Genomic DNA, 16,997 nt, shown 5'->3' with positions numbered 1-16,997 from the left:
TCTACTGTTTACTGTTTTCTCTTTTCTGTTTCCGTTTAAACTCAAGCATGCGAAATACAATAAACCAATTCACTGCAAAGGAATGAGCCAAGACTTACCTATTCAGGTAGTTTCAAGACTAACGGATTAATTCAATCAAACATCAATGACATCATTATGCATACCAGAAAAAAAAAATTGTGCTGAGGAATTAAGGCATTTCTTGATATAGTTCCTCCAGAAGTAGAACTTTGTTAGTTAAAGATCATTACCTTGCACAAAATGTAGCGGATCTTTTCTTTTTTCGAAGGCCATCTTTAATATGCGAATAGGCAGATCTCGGAAGCCTTTAAAGCGATTATAAAAATGAAAGTGAAGGAGGCGTTGTCGAAGTCTTATGTTTCAATCAGACATCAATGACATCATAAAGCGCTATACTAAATTACTGTGAAAGTTTAGAGAGAAATACAATTCTAGAAAACGAGCCCGTGATATGGTATCAGCTCGATTGGTGAGGATGAAACGATCTCCAAACAATTTGAAACGCAGTCTAGATACATCAACGAAGCCCAATTGGTTTCCGGTGCAAGGCGGAAGCAAACTCAATGGTACTGAAAAATGGGCTCTCAAGGGGAAATTCTCTGGTGGAGCTCATTCCCAGAAATGGAGTGATAAATTAATTCCCTATTGGGGATATCAAATTTAAACTTGTGTTTATCGACAAATTTAATTCTTAAGATTTTACCGATAAAAACTAGTTTGGAGTCAACCTTCCTGCTTTCGTGAGCTCTGAAAATGGGTGTGGAACGAAGCAACTGCAAGATCCAGTCAAGTTTAATTGAGAATCGGAAAGACGTTTCTAGGGTTAACTTTTCTGAGGTGAGAAATTTCCCTCTCAATGGTCTTCACTTGTCTCGTAGTATTAGTCCTGTACTATGAAGCGATATCGGCCACGAAGGATAAAATCTTGTTGATCAACTCCACAAGACTCCATTCTTCCCCTCCTATCTCTACCCATCCGTTTTTAATGACACTGATCACGAGTAATGACCACGCGATCACGTGAACATCATCCGATCAAACAATTATCAATGTGACAAGGAAAGAACAGTTGTTAAAACGACGCTTAATTTTTAAAGATTTCATTAATGACAGAATCAAGTAATGGACCAAATCTTTTGCTGAATGTAGGTACCATGTCATCTCTTATGGTAATAGCCTGTGATTTTGGCTTCTCTCAATGTTCTCTTCTTCCGCTGATGTATGGCACAGTCAGTTCAAGAAGACAGTAATGGTGGGAAAAAGTAAATTCGCACTTCTAATAATTCAGGGGCTATGATTCATCTCCTGGGTACCTCTAAGTGAAAATTCACCTAAAATTGTCTTAAGTCCTCTCCCCAGTGTAGCTTAATTTTCACGCCGACAATAAACGCTCCTCAACGCAGAGTCTCGGTGCGTTTTATTCAGCGGAAGAGAAAACAAAAAGCTTTTGTTTCCATTGTGCTGTAGAATTAGGGCATTTCTTGATACAGTTCCTCCAGAAGTGGAAATTTGTTAGTTAAACATCCTTACCTTGCACTAAATGTAGTGGATGTTTTCCTTTTTCAATGGCGGTCTTTACTCCGCGAACAGCCAGATCTCCGAAGCCTTTAAAGCGAATATGAAAATGAAATCAAAGGAGGCATTGTCGAAGTCTTTTGTTTCAATCAAACATCAATGACATCATTATGCATACCAAGGTCACGCGATACTAAATTAAAGTGAAAGTTTAGAGACAAACACAATTCTACGAAACGAGCCGTGGTAAACCGTATCAGCTCGATTGGTGAGAATGAAACGATCTCCAAACAATTTGAAACGAAGTCTAGATACATCAAGGGAGCCCGCTTGGAATCCGGTGCGAAGCGGAAGCAAAGTGAACGGTACTGAAAAATGGACGCCCCAAGGGAAATTCCCTGGTGGAGCTTATTCCCAGAAATTGAGTGATAAATTAATTCCCTATTGGGGATATCAAATTTCGCGAGATTGAATGGTGTTTATCGACAAATGTAATTCTTAAGATTTTACCGACAAAAACGAGTTTGGAGTTAAGGGTACCATATTTAAAATAATAATTCAGGGGCTATGATTCATCTCCTGGGTACCTCTAAGTGAAAATTCACCTAAAATTGTCTTAATTCCTTTCCCCAGTGTAGCTTTATTTTCACGCCAACAATAAACGCTCCTCAACGCAGAGTCTCGGTGCGTTTTATTCAGCGGAAGAGAAAACAAAGGGCTTTTGTTTCCATTGTGCTGTAGAATTAGGGCATTTCTTGATACAGTTCCTCCAGAAGTGGAAATTTGTTAGTTAAACATCCTTACCTTGCACTAAATGTAGTGGATGTTTTCCTTTTTCAATGGCGGTCTTTAATCTGCGAACAGCCAGATCTCGGAAGCCTTTAAAGCGACTATGAAAATGAAAGTGAAGCAGGCGTTGTCAAAGTATTTTGTTCCAATCAAACATCAATGACATCATTATGCATACCACGGTCATGCGATACTAAATTAAAGTGAAAGTTTAGAGACAAACACAATTCTAGGAAACGAGCCCGTGGTAAACCGTATCAGCTCGATTGGTGAGAATGAAACGATCTCCAAACAATTTGAAACGCAGTCTAGATACATCAAGGAAGCCCGCTTGGAATCCGGTGCGACGCGGAAGCAAAGTGAACGGTACTGAAAAATGGACGCCCCAAGGAAAATTCCCTGGTGGAGCTTATTCCCAGAAATTGAATGATAAATTAATTCCCTATTGGGGATATCAAATCTCGAGAGATTGAATGGTGTTTATCGACAAATGTAATTCTTAAGATTTTACCGACAAAAACGAGTTTGGAGTTAAGGGTGCCTTATTCAAAATAATAATTCAGGAGCTATGATTCATCTCCTGGGTACCTCTAAGTGAAAATTCACCTAAAATTGTCTTAATTCCTTTCCCCAGTGTAGCTTTATTTTCACGCCAACAATAAACGCTCCTCAACGCAGAGTCTCGGTGCGTTTTATTCAGCGGAAGAGAAAACAAAGGGCTTTTGTTTCCATTGTGCTTTAGAATTAGGGCATTTCTTGATACAGTTCCTCCAGAAGTGGAAATTTGTTAGTTAAACATCCTTACCTTGCACTAAATGTAGTGGATGTTTTCCTTTTTCAATGGCGGTCTTTAATCCGCAAACAGCCAGATCTCGGAAGCCTTTAAAGCGAATATGAAAATGAAAGTAAAGGAGGCATTGTCGAAGTCTTTTGTTTCAATCAAACATCAATGACATCATTATGCATACCAAGGTCACGCGATACTAAATTAAAGTGAAAGTTTAGAGACAAACACAATTCTAGGAAACAAGCCGTGGTAAACCGTATCAGCTTGATTGGTGAGAATGAAACGATCTCCAAACAATTTGAAATGCAGTCTAGATACATCAAGAGAGCCCGCTTGGAATCCGGTGCGAAGCGGAAGCAAATTCAACGGTACTGAAAAATGGACGCCCCAAGGGAAATTCCCTGGTGGAGCTTATTCCCAGAAATTGAGTGATAAATTAATTCCCTATTGGGGATATCAAATTTCGCGAGATTGAATGGTGTTTATCGACAAATGTAATTCTTAAGATTTTACCGACAAAAACGAGTTTGGAGTTAAGGGTGCCATATTCAAAATAATAATTCAGGAGCTATGATTCATCTCCTGGGTACCTCTAAGTGAAAATTCACCTAAAATTGTCTTAATTCCTCTCCCCAGTGTACCTTAATTTTCACGCCAACAATAAACGCTCCTCAACGCAGAGTCTCGGTGCGTTTTATTCAGCGGAAGAGAAAACAAAGGGCTTTTGTTTCCATTGTGCTGTAGAATTAGGGCATTTCTTGATACAGTTCCTCCAGAAGTGGAAATTTGTTAGTTAAACATCCTTACCTTGCACTAAATGTAGTGGATGTTTTCCTTTTTCAATGGCGGTCTTTAATCCGCGAACAGGCAGACCTGGGAAGCCTTTAAAGCGACTATGAAAATGAAAGTGAAGGAGGCGTTGTCGAAGTCTTTTGTTTCAATCAAACATCAATGACATCATTATGCATACCACGGTCATGCGATACTAAATTAAAGTGAAAGTTTAGAGACAAACACAATTCTAGGAAACGAGCCGTGGTAAACCGTATAAGCTCGATTGGTGAGAATGAAATGATCTCCAAACAATTTGAAACGCAGTCTAGATACATCAAGGAAGCCCGCTTGGAATCCGGTGCGAAGCGGAAGCAAAGTGAACGGTACTGAAAAATGGACGCCCCAAGGGAAATTCCCTGGTGGAGCTTATTCCCAGAAATTGAATGATAAATTAATTCCCTATTGGGGATATCAAATCTCGAGAGATTGAATGGTGTTTATCGACAAATGTAATTCTTAAGATTTTACCGACAAAAACGAGTTTGGAGTTAAGGGTACCATATTTAAAATAATAATTCAGGGGCTATGATTCATCTCCTGGGTACCTCTAAGTGAAAATTCACCTAAAATTGTCTTAATTCCTCTCCCCAGTGTAGCTTAATTTTCACGCCAACAATAAACGCTCCTCAACGCAGAGTTTCGGTGCGTTTTATTCAGCGGAAGAGAAAACAAAGGGCTTTTGTTTCCATTGTGCTGTAGAATTAGGGCATTTCTTGATACAGTTCCTCCAGAAGTGGAAATTTGTTAGTTAAACATCCTTACCTTGCACTAAATGTAGTGGATGTTTTCCTTTTTCAATGGCGGTCTTTAATCTGCGAACAGCCAGATCTCGGAAGCCTTTAAAGCGACTATGAAAATGAAAGTGAAGGAGGCGTTGTCGAAGTCTTTTGTTTCAATCAAACATCAATGACATCATTATGCATACCACGGTCATGCGATACTAAATTAAAGTGAAAGTTTAGAGACAAACACAATTCTAGGAAACGAGCCGTGGTAAACCGTATCAGCTCGATTGGTGAGAATGAAACGATCTCCAAACAATTTGAAACGCAGTCTAGATACATCAAGGAAGCCCGCTTGGAATCCGGTGCGAAGCGGAAGCAAAGTCAACGGTACTGAAAAATGGACGCCCCAAGGGAAATTCCCTGGTGGAGCTTATTCCCAGAAATTGAGTGATAAATTAATTCCCTATTGGGGATATCAAATTTCGCGAGATTGAATGGTGTTTATCGACAAATGTAATTCTTAAGATTTTACCGAGAAAAACGAGTTTGGAGTTAAGGGTGCCATATTTAAAATAATAATTCAGGGGCTATGATTCATCTCCTGGGTACCTCTAGGTGAAAATTCACCTAAAATTGTCTTAATTCCTTTCCCCAGTGTAGCTTTATTTTCACGCCAACAATAAACGCTCCTCAACGCAGAGTCTCGGTGCGTTTTATTCAGCGGAAGAGAAAACAAAGGGCTTTTGTTTCCATTGTGCTGTAGAATTAGGGCATTTCTTGATACAGTTCCTCCAGAAGTGGAAATTTGTTAGTTAAACATCCTTACCTTGCACTAAATGTAGTGGATGTTTTCCTTTTTTAATGGCGGTCTTTAATCCGCGAACAGCCAGATCTCCGAAGCCTTTAAAGCGAATATGAAAATGAAAGTGAAGGAGGCGTTGTCAAAGTCTTTTGTTTCAATCAAACATCAATGACATCATTATGCATACCAACGTCACGCGATACTAAATTAAAGTGAAAGTTTAGAGACAAACACAATTCTAGGAAACGAGCCGTGGTAAACCGTATCAGCTCGATTGGTGAGAATGAAACGATCTCCAAACAATTTGAAATGCAGTCTAGATACATCAAGAGAGCCCGCTTGGAATCCGGTGCGAAGCGGAAGCAAATTCAACGGTACTGAAAAATGGACGCCCCAAGAGAAATTCCCTGGTGGAGCTTATTCCCAGAAATTGAGTGATAAATTAATTCCCTATTGGTGATATCAAATTTCGCGAGATTGAATGGTGTTTATCGACAAATGTATTCTTAAGATTTTACCGACAAAAACGAGTTTGGAGTTAAGGGTGCCATATTCAAAATAATAATTCAGGAGCTATGATTCATCTCCTGGGTACCTCTAAGTGAAAATTCACCTAAAATTGTCTTAATTCCTCTCCCCAGTGTAGCTTAATTTTCACGCCAACAATAAACGCTCCTCAACGCAGAGTTTTGGTGCGTTTTATTCAGCGGAAGAGAAAACAAAGGGCTTTTGTTTCCATTGTGCTGTAGAATTAGGGCATTTCTTGATACAGTTCCTCCAGAAGTGGAAATTTGTTAGTTAAACATCCTTACCTTGCACTAAATGTAGTGGATGTTTTCCTTTTTCAATGGCGGTCTTTAATCTGCGAACAGCCAGATCTCGGAAGCCTTTAAAGCGACTATGAAAATGAAAGTGAAGGAGGCGTTGTCGAAGTCTTTTGTTTCAATTAAACATCAATGACATCATTATGCATACCACGGTCATGCGATACTAAATTAAAGTGAAAGTTTAGAGACAAACACAATTCTAGGAAACGAGCCGTGGTAAACCATATAAGCTCGATTGGTGAGAATGAAACGATCTCCAAACAATTTGAAACGCAGTCTAGATACATCAAGGAAGCCCGCTTGGAATCCGGTGCGAAGCGGAAGCAAAGTGAACGGTACTGAAAAATGGACGCCCCAAGGAAAATTCCCTGGTGGAGCTTATTCCCAGAAATTGAATGATAAATCTTTAGTATGCGAATAGGCAGATCTCGGAAGCCTTTAAAGCGATTATAAAAATGAAAGTGAAGGAGGCGTTGTCGAAGTCTTATGTTTCAATCAGACATCAATGACATCATAAAGCGCTATACTAAATTACTGTGAAAGTTTAGAGAGAAATACAATTCTAGAAAACGAGCCCGTGATATGGTATCAGCTCGATTGGTGAGGATGAAACGATCTCCAAACAATTTGAAACGCAGTCTAGATACATCAACGAAGCCCAATTGGTTTTCGGTGCAAGGCGGAAGCAAACTCAATGGTACTGAAAAATGGGCTCTCAAGGGAAATTCTCTGGTGGAGCTCATTCCCAGAAATGGAGTGATAAATTAATTCCCTATTGGGGATATCAAATTTAAACTTGTGTTTATCGACAAATTTAATTCTTAAGATTTTACCGATAAAAACTAGTTTGGAGTCAACCTTCCTGCTTTCGTGAGCTCTGAAAATGGGTGTGGAACGAAGCAACTGCAAGATCCAGTCAAGTTTAATTGAGAATCGGAAAGACGTTTCTAGGGTTAACTTTTCTGAGGTGAGAAATTTCCCTCTCAATGGTCTTCACTTGTCTCGTAGTATTAGTCCTGTACTATGAAGCGATATCGGCCACGAAGGATAAAATCTTGTTGATCAACTCCACAAGACTCCATTCTTCCCCTCCTATCTCTACCCATCCGTTTTTAATGAGACTGATCACGAGCAATGATCATGCGATCACGTGAACATCATCCGATCAAACAATTATCAATGTGACAAGGAAAGAACAGTTGTTAAAACGACGCTTAGTTTTTAAAGATTTCATTAATGACAGAATCAAGTAATGGACCAAATCTTTTGCTGAATGTAGGTACCATGTCATCTCTTATGGTAATAGCCTGTGATTTTGGCTTCTCTCAATGTTCTCTTCTTCCGCTGATGTATGGCACAGTCAGTTCAAGAAGACAGTAATGGTGGGAAAAAGTAAATTCGCACTTCTAATAATTCAGGGGCTATGATTCATCTCCTGGGTACCTCTAAGTGAAAATTCACCTAAAATTGTCTTAAGTCCTCTCCCCAGTGTAGCTTAATTTTCACGCCGACAATAAACGCTCCTCAACGCAGAGTCTCGGTGCGTTTTATTCAGCGGAAGAGAAAACAAAGGGCTTTTGTTTCCATTGTGCTGTAGAATTAGGGCATTTCTTGATACAGTTCCTCCAGAAGTGGAAATTTGTTAGTTAAACATCCTTACCTTGCACTAAATGTAGTGGATGTTTTCCTTTTTCAATGGCGGTCTTTAATCCGCAAACAGCCAGATCTCGGAAGCCTTTAAAGCGAATATGAAAATGAAAGTAAAGGAGGCATTGTCGAAGTCTTTTGTTTCAATCAAACATCAATGACATCATTATGCATACCAAGGTCACGCGATACTAAATTAAAGTGAAAGTTTAGAGACAAACACAATTCTACGAAACGAGGCGTGGTAAACCGTATCAGCTCGATTGGTGAGAATGAAACGATCTCCAAACAATTTGAAACGCAGTCTAGATACATCAAGGAAGCCCGCTTGGAATCCGGTGCGAAGCGGAAGCAAAGTCAACGGTACTGAAAAATGGACGCCCCAAGGGAAATTCCCTGGTGGAGCTTATTCCCAGAAATTGAGTGATAAATTAATTCCCTATTGGGGATATCAAATTTCGCGAGATTAAATGGTGTTTATCGACAAATGTAATTCTTAAGATTTTACCGACAAAAACGAGTTTGGAGTTAAGGTCGCCATATTCAAAATAATAATTCAGGGGCTATGATTCATCTCCTGGGTAACTCTAAGTGAAAATTCACCTAAAATTGTCTTAATTCCTCTCCCCAGTGTAGCTTAATTTTCACGCCAACAATAAACGCTCCTCAACGCAGAGTTTCGGTGCGTTTTATTCAGCGGAAGAGAAAACAAAGGGCTTTTGTTTCCATTGTGCTGTAGAATTAGGGCATTTCTTGATACAGTTCCTCCAGAAGTGGAAATTTGTTAGTTAAACATCCTTACCTTGCACTAAATGTAGTGGATGTTTTCCTTTTTCAATGGCGGTCTTTAATCCGCGAACAGCCAGATCTCGGAAGCCTTTAAAGCGACTATGAAAATGAAAGTGAAGGAGGCGTTGTCGAAGTCTTTTGTTTCAATCAAACATCAATGACATCATTATGCATACCACGGTCATGCGATACTAAATTAAAGTGAAAGTTTAGAGACAAACACAATTCTAGGAAACGAGCCGTGGTAAACCGTATCAGCTCGATTGGTGAGAATGAAACGATCTCCAAACAATTTGAAACGCAGTCTAGATACATCAAGGAAGCCCGCTTGGAATCCGGTGCGAAGCGGAAGCAAAGTTAACGGTACTTAAAAATGGACGCCCCAAGGAAAATTCCCTGGTGGAGCTTATTCCCAGAAATTGAATGATAAATTAATTCCCTATTGGGAATATCAAATCTTGACAGATTGAATGGTGTTTATCGACAAATGTAATTCTTAAGATTTTACCGACAAAAACGAGTTTGGAGTTAAGGGTGCCTTATTTAAAATAATAATTCAGGGGCTATGATTCATCTCCTGGGTACCTCTAAGTGAAACTTCACCTAAAATTGTCCTCATTCCTCTCCCCAGCGTAGCTTAATTTTCACGCCAACAATAAACGCTCCTCAACGCAGAGTCTCGGTGCGTTTTATTCAGCGGAAGAGAAAACAAAGGGCTTTTGTTTCCATTGTGCTTTAGAATTAGGGCATTTCTTGATACAGTTCCTCCAGAAGTGGAAATTTGTTAGTTAAACATCCTTACCTTGCACTAAATGTAGTGGATGTTTTCCTTTTTCAATGGCGGTCTTTAATCCGCGAAGAGCCAGATCTCCGAAGCCTTTAAAGCGAATATGAAAATGAAAGTGAAGGAGGCGTTGTCAAAGTCTTTTGTTTCAATCAAACATCAATGACATCATTATGCATACCAAGGTCACGCGATACTAAATTAAAGTGAAAGTTTAGAGACAAACACAATTCTAGGAAACAAGCCGTGGTAAACCGTATCAGCTTGATTGGTGAGAATGAAACGATCTCCAAACAATTTGAAATGCAGTCTAGATACATCAAGAGAGCCCGCTTGGAATCCGGTGCGAAGCGGAAGCAAACTCAACGGTACTGAAAAATGGACGCCCCAAGGGAAATTCCCTGGTGGAGCTTATTCCCAGAAATTGAGTGATAAATTAATTCCCTATTGGTGATATCAAATTTCGCGAGATTGAATGGTGTTTATCGACAAATGTATTCTTAAGATTTTACCGACAAAAACGAGTTTGGAGTTAAGGGTGCCATATTCAAAATAATAATACAGGAGCTATGATTCATCTCCTGGGTACCTCTAAGTGAAAATTCACCTAAAATTGTCTTAATTCCTCTCCCCAGTGTAGCTTAATTTTCACGCCAACAATAAACGCTCCTCAACGCAGAGTTTTGGTGCGTTTTATTCAGCGGAAGAGAAAACAAAGGGCTTTTGTTTCCATTGTGCTGTAGAATTAGGGCATTTCTTGATACAGTTCCTCCAGAAGTGGAAATTTGTTAGTTAAACATCCTTACCTTGCACTAAATGTAGTGGATGTTTTCCTTTTTCAATGGCGGTCTTTAATCCGCGAACAGCCAGATCTCGGAAGCCTTTAAAGCGAATATGAAAATGAAAGTAAAGGAGGCATTGTCGAAGTTTTTTTGTTTCAATCAAACATCAATGACATCATTATGCATACCACGGTCATGCGATACTAAATTGAAGTGAAAGTTTAGAGACAAACACAATTCTAGGAAACGAGCCGTGGTAAACCGTATCAGCTCGATTGGTGAGAATGAAACGATCTCCAAACAATTTGAAACGCAGTCTAGATACATCAAGGAAGCCCGCTTGGAATCCGGTGCGAAGCGGAAGCAAAGTCAACGGTACTGAAAAATGGACGCCCCAAGGGAAATTCCCTGGTGGAGCTTATTCCCAGAAATTGAGTGATAAATTAATTCCCTATTGGGGATATCAAATTTCGCGAGATTGAATGGTGTTTATCGACAAATGTAATTCTTAAGATTTTACCGACAAAAACGAGTTTGGAGTTAAGGGTACCATATTTAAAATAATAATTCAGGGGCTATGATTCATCTCCTGGGTACCTCTAAGTGAAAATTCACCTAAAATTGTCTTAATTCCTCTCCCCAGTGTAGCTTAATTTTCACGCCAACAATAAACGCTCCTCAACGCAGAGTTTCGGTGCGTTTTATTCAGCGGAAGAGAAAACAAAGGGCTTTTGTTTCCATTGTGCTTTAGAATTAGGGCATTTCTTGATACAGTTCCTCCAGAAGTGGAAATTTGTTAGTTAAACATCCTTACCTTGCACTAAATGTAGTGGATGTTTTCCTTTTTCAATGGCGGTCTTTAATCCGCGAACAGCCAGATCTCGGAAGCCTTTAAAGTGACTATGCAAATGAAAGTGAAGGAGGCGTTGTCGAAGTCTTTTGTTTCAATCAAACATCAATGACATCATTATGCATACCACGGTCATGCGATACTAAATTAAAGTGAAAGTTTAGAGACAAACACAATTCTAGGAAACGAGCCGTGGTAAACCGTATCAGCTCGATTGGTGAGAATGAAACGATCTCCAAACAATTTGAAACGCAGTCTAGATACATCAAGGAAGCCCGCTTGGAATCCGGTGCGAAGCGGAAGCAAAGTCAACGGTACTGAAAAATGGACGCCCCAAGGGAAATTCCCTGGTGGAGCTTATTCCCAGAAATTGAGTGATAAATTAATTCCCTATTGGGGATATCAAATTTCGCGAGATTGAATGGTGTTTATCGACAAATGTAATTCTTAAGATTTTACCGACAAAAACGAGTTTGGAGTTAAGGGTACCATATTTAAAATAATAATTCAGGGGCTATGATTCATCTCCTGGGTACCTCTAAGTGAAAATTCGCCTAAAATTGTCTTAATTCCTCTCCCCAGTGTAGCTTAATTTCACGCCAACAATAAACGCTCCTCAACGCAGAGTCTCGGTACGTTTTATTTAGCGGAAGAGAAAAAAAGGGCTTTTGTTTCCATTGTGCTTTAGAATTAGGGCATTTCTTGATACAGTTCCTCCAGAAGTGGAAATTTGTTAGTTAAACATCCTTACCTTGCACTAAATGTAGTGGATGTTTTCCTTTTTCAATGGCGGTCTTTAATCCGCGAACAGCCAGATTTCCGAAGCCTTTAAAGCGAATATGAAAATGAAAGTAAAGGAGGCATTGTCGAAGTCTTTTGTTTCAATCAAACATCAATGACATCATTATGCATACCAAGGTCACGCGATACTAAATTAAAGTGAAAGTTTAGAGACAAACACAATTCTACGAAACGAGGCGTGGTAAACCGTATCAGCTCGATTGGTGAGAATGAAACGATCTCCAAACAATTTGAAATGCAGTCTAGATACATCAAGAGAGCCCACTTGGAATCCGGTGCGAAGCGGAAGCAAACTCAACGGTACTTAAAAGTGGACGCCCGAGAGGAAATTCTCTGGTGGAGCTCATTCCCAGAAATGGAGTGATAAATTAACTCGCTATTGGGGATATCAAATTTCGCTAGATCGACTAGTGTTTATCGACAAATGTAATTCTTAAGATTTTACCGACAAAAACGAGTTTGGAGTTAAGGGTGCCATATTCAAAATAATAATACAGGAGCTATGATTCATCTCCTGGGTACCTCTAAGTGAAAATTCACCTAAAATTGTCTTAATTCCTCTCCCCAGTGTACCTTAATTTTCACGCCAACAATAAACGCTCCTCAACGCAGAGTCTCGGTGCGTTTTCTTCAGCGGAAGAGAAAACAAAGGGCTTTTGTTTCCATTGTGCTGTAGAATTAGGGCATTTCTTGATACAGTTCCTCCAGAAGTGGAAATTTGTTAGTTAAACATCCTTACCTTGCACTAAATGTAGTGGATGTTTTCCTTTTTCAATGGCGGTCTTTAATCCGCGAACAGCCAGATCTCGGAAGCCTTTAAAGCGACTATGAAAATGAAAGTGAAGGAGGCGTTGTCGAAGTCTTTTGTTTCACTTAAACATCAATGACCATGGTTATGCGTATCACGAGTCACGCGATACTAAATTACTGTGAAATTTTAGAGAGAAATACAATTCTAGCAAACGAGCCCGTGGTAACCCGTATCAGCTCGATTGGTGAGAATGAAATGATCTCCAAACAATTTGAAACGCAGTCTAGATACATCAAGGAAGCCCGCTTGGAATCCGGTGCGAAGCGGAAGCAAAGTCAACGGTACTGAAAAATGGACGCCCCAAGGGAAATTCCCTGGTGGAGCTTATTCCCAGAAATTGAGTGATAAATTAATTCCCTATTGGGGATATCAAATTTCGCGAGATTGAATGGTGTTTATCGACAAATGTAATTCTTAAGATTTTACCGAGAAAAACGAGTTTGGAGTTAAGGGTGAGATATTTAAAATTATAATTCAGGTGCTATGATTCATCTCGTGGTTACCTGTAATTGATAATTCACCTAAAATTGTCTTAATTCCTTTCCCCAGTGTAGCTTTATTTTCACGCCAACAATAAACGCTCCTCAACGCAGAGTCTCGGTGCGTTTTATTCAGCGGAAGAGAAAACAAAGGGCTTTTGTTTCCATTGTGCTGTAGAATTAGGGCATTTCTTGATACAGTTCCTCCAGAAGTGGAAATTTGTTAGTTAAACATCCTTACCTTGCACTAAATGTAGTGGATGTTTTCCTTTTTCAATGGCGGTCTTTAATCCGCAAACAGCCAGATCTCGGAAGCCTTTAAAGCGAATATGAAAATGAAAGTAAAGGAGGCATTGTCGAAGTCTTTTGTTTCAATCAAACATCAATGACATCATTATGCATACCAAGGTCACGCGATACTAAATTAAAGTGAAAGTTTAGAGACAAACACAATTCTACGAAACGAGGCGTGGTAAACCGTATCAGCTCGATTGGTGAGAATGAAACGATCTCCAAACAATTTGAAATGCAGTCTAGATACATCAAGAGAGCCCGCTTGGAATCCGGTGCGAAGCGGAAGCAAAGTCAACGGTACTGAAAAATGGACGCCCCAAGGGAAATTCCCTGGTGGAGCTTATTCCCAGAAATTGAGTGATAAATTAATTCCCTATTGGGGATATCAAATTTCGCGAGATTAAATGGTGTTTATCGACAAATGTAATTCTTAAGATTTTACCGACAAAAACGAGTTTGGAGTTAAGGTCGCCATATTCAAAATAATAATTCAGGGGCTATGATTCATCTCCTGGGTAACTCTAAGTGAAAATTCACCTAAAATTGTCTTAATTCCTCTCCCCAGTGTAGCTTAATTTTCACGCCAACAATAAACGCTCCTCAACGCAGAGTTTCGGTGCGTTTTATTCAGCGGAAGAGAAAACAAAGGGCTTTTGTTTCCATTGTGCTGTAGAATTAGGGCATTTCTTGATACAGTTCCTCCAGAAGTGGAAATTTGTTAGTTAAACATCCTTACCTTGCGCTAAATGTAGTGGATGTTTTTCTTTTTCAATGGCGGTCTTTAATCTGCGAACAGCCAGATCTCGGAAGCCTTTAAAGCGACTATGAAAATGAAAGTGAAGGAGGCGTTGTCAAAGTATTTTGTTTCAATCAAACATCAATGACATCATTATGCATACCACGGTCATGCGATACTAAATTAAAGTGAAAGTTTAGAGACAAACACAATTCTAGGAAACGAGCCGTGGTAAACCGTATCAGCTCGATTGGTGAGAATGAAACGATCTCCAAACAATTTGAAACGCAGTCTAGATACATCAAGGAAGCCCGCTTGGAATCCGGTGCGAAGCGGAAGCAAAGTCAACGGTACTGAAAAATGGACGCCCCAAGGGAAATTCCCTGGTGGAGCTTATTCCCAGAAATTGAGTGATAAATTAATTCCCTATTGGGGATATCAAATTTCGCGAGATTGAATGGTGTTTATCGACAAATGTAATTCTTAAGATTTTACCGACAAAAACGAGTTTGGAGTTAAGGGTGCCATATTCAAAATAATAATTCAGGAGCTATGATTCATCTCCTGGGTACCTCTAAGTGAAAATTCACCTAAAATTGTCTTAATTCCTTTCCCCAGTGTACCTTAATTTTCACGCCAACAATAAACGCTCCTCAACGCAGAGTTTTGGTGCGTTTTATTCAGCGGAAGAGAAAACAAAGAGCTTTTGTTTCCATTGTGCTGTAGAATTAGGGCATTTCTTGATACAGTTCCTCCAGAAGTGGAAATTTGTTAGTTAAACATCCTTACCTTGCACTAAATGTAGTGGATGTTTTCCTTTTTCAATGGCGGTCTTTAATCCGCGAACAGGCAGACCTGGGAAGCCTTTAAAGCGACTATGAAAATGAAAGTGAAGGAGGCGTTGTCGAAGTCTTTTGTTTCAATCAAACATCAATGACATCATTATGCATACCACGGTCATGCGATACTAAATTACTGTGCAAGTTTAGAGAGAAATACAATTCTAGAAAACGAGCCCGTGGTAAACCGTATCAGCTCGATTGGTGAGGATGAAACGATCTCCAAACAATTTGAAACGCATGAAGGGGTAGTTTCTAAAGAAACTGTGGTGCTGCGTCGGTGGGGAAGTAGTATACAAAAATTTGGTTTTATCAACGGAGTTGATAATGTAAATTGGCCACCGTACAGAGATTCTAAAAGCTGACGTTTCGAGCGTTAGCCCTTCGTCAGAGCGAATCGAGGTATTATGGGTTACGTGTAGTTTTTATAGTGGAGTAGGAGCTACGCTATTGGTGGTAACATGGCAACGTGAAAAAAAGGAATATATTAGTTAAATGAAAAGCGTTCGTTAATACCGTGAGGATTAAGGGTGCCGATTTGAAAGATGAATTTTTGTTCCAGATTCTTGCGGCTTTCCGTCGTACCTAGATGTAGGGAAAGGCCGCAGATAGCCATGTGTTTTTTGGAGTGGTTAGGCAGATTGAAATGGCGAGCGACTGGCTTGGATGCATCCTTGTCATTCTTCTCAACATCGCGAAGGTGTTCGCGGAATCGGTCACCTAGTCGTCTACCTGTCTCACCAATGTATAATTTATTGCATAACGTGCAGGTTATGCAATAAATGACATTTGCGGAGGTACATGTGAAACGATCGGTGATCTTAACAGATCGCTTAGGTCCCGATATCTTGCTAGTGTTAACAATGAAAAGACAAGTTTTGCATCGTGAGCGCGCGCATTTGAAAGTGCCGGGTTGCTCGTTAGTTTTGAGCGCGCTTCTAACTAAAAAGTTGCCTACGTTTTTGTCGCGTTTGAATGAAATAAGTGGAGGTTGCGAAAAGATTCTACCAGTCTCGGGATCATTTTGGAGTAATTTAAAATTGCTAAGAATGATGCTTTTGACTGCGTGATTATGAGGATGGAAAGTGAGGGTGAATGGAATTCTGTCATTCTTATCCTTTTGTGACGTCTGTAGTGATGACTGTCGATCAAATTGTTGGGCGCGATGATGGCCCGCTTTGACCACAGAGACAGGATAGCCACGTTTTTCGAAGAACTGGCACATCTCCTCTGATTTGCTGGAAAAATCGGAGTCATCACTACATAGACGTCGAAGTCTAAGAAATTGAGAATAAGGGATGGAGTTCTTGACATGTGATGGATGTGACGATGAATACAACAAATAACTGTGTGAATCAGTAGGTTTGTAGTGCACACTAGTACATAGCACGTTGCCTCTAATAGAAACTTTGATATCTAGAAGAAACTCACCAAGGAGCTACGCCAGGAAATCGTAAGTTATCTTTTTCCTTTTCCCACACTTAGCAGTAACTTAGCTTTCTGTCTTCCCTTGATTATCACTGTTACTAGGCTGTGTGCTTTTGTTTTTTGTCATCAGGTAGTGGAATGGCATGTGGTGTGCATACAAAATGTCCAGATGACTTGAAGCCATTTGTGTGGCTTATGAGAGTTTAAGATCTATTGTTGTTCTTATGGTATACATGTAAATGTTATAAAGTCATCCAGTAGACTGATAATCAGTACTACTTTGCTAAAGTTAGAGAAAAATACATGGGAATATTCAATGATTAGAAGAGACAAATGGTATTGCGTCTACTTGTTTATGAGCGATTACATATCTGAATTGCTTCTTTGACTTTCATTTGCATCATTTGTTTACAGTTTGCTTGGATTTTTTTGTATAGCGGTCTGTTGTACACACACA

General features: G+C 39.7%; 1 protein-coding gene across 1 annotated transcript in view; it reads right to left on the bottom strand.

The window, feature by feature from the left end:
* Nucleotides 1-3,976, bottom strand: part of LOC138053296 (ATP-binding cassette sub-family C member 4-like) — a 50,006-nt gene extending 46,030 nt beyond the window's left edge. Inside the window, exons 1-2 of the mRNA XM_068899951.1 lie at nt 3,920-3,976; nt 1,552-1,626 (exon numbers count right to left, since the gene is read on the bottom strand). The gene's annotated coding sequence lies outside the window, so the exon portion shown is untranslated. The remainder of the gene's footprint in view (nt 1-1,551; nt 1,627-3,919) is intronic.
* Nucleotides 3,977-16,997: the final 13,021 nt, after the last annotated feature.

The sequence above is a fragment of the Montipora capricornis genome, chromosome 6 (genome assembly GCF_036669925.1).
Source record: "Montipora capricornis isolate CH-2021 chromosome 6, ASM3666992v2, whole genome shotgun sequence".
Lineage (NCBI taxonomy): Eukaryota > Metazoa > Cnidaria > Anthozoa > Scleractinia > Acroporidae > Montipora > Montipora capricornis.
The sequence above is the reverse complement of the archived record's forward strand: the minus strand, read 5'-3'. Positions and strand labels throughout refer to the sequence as shown.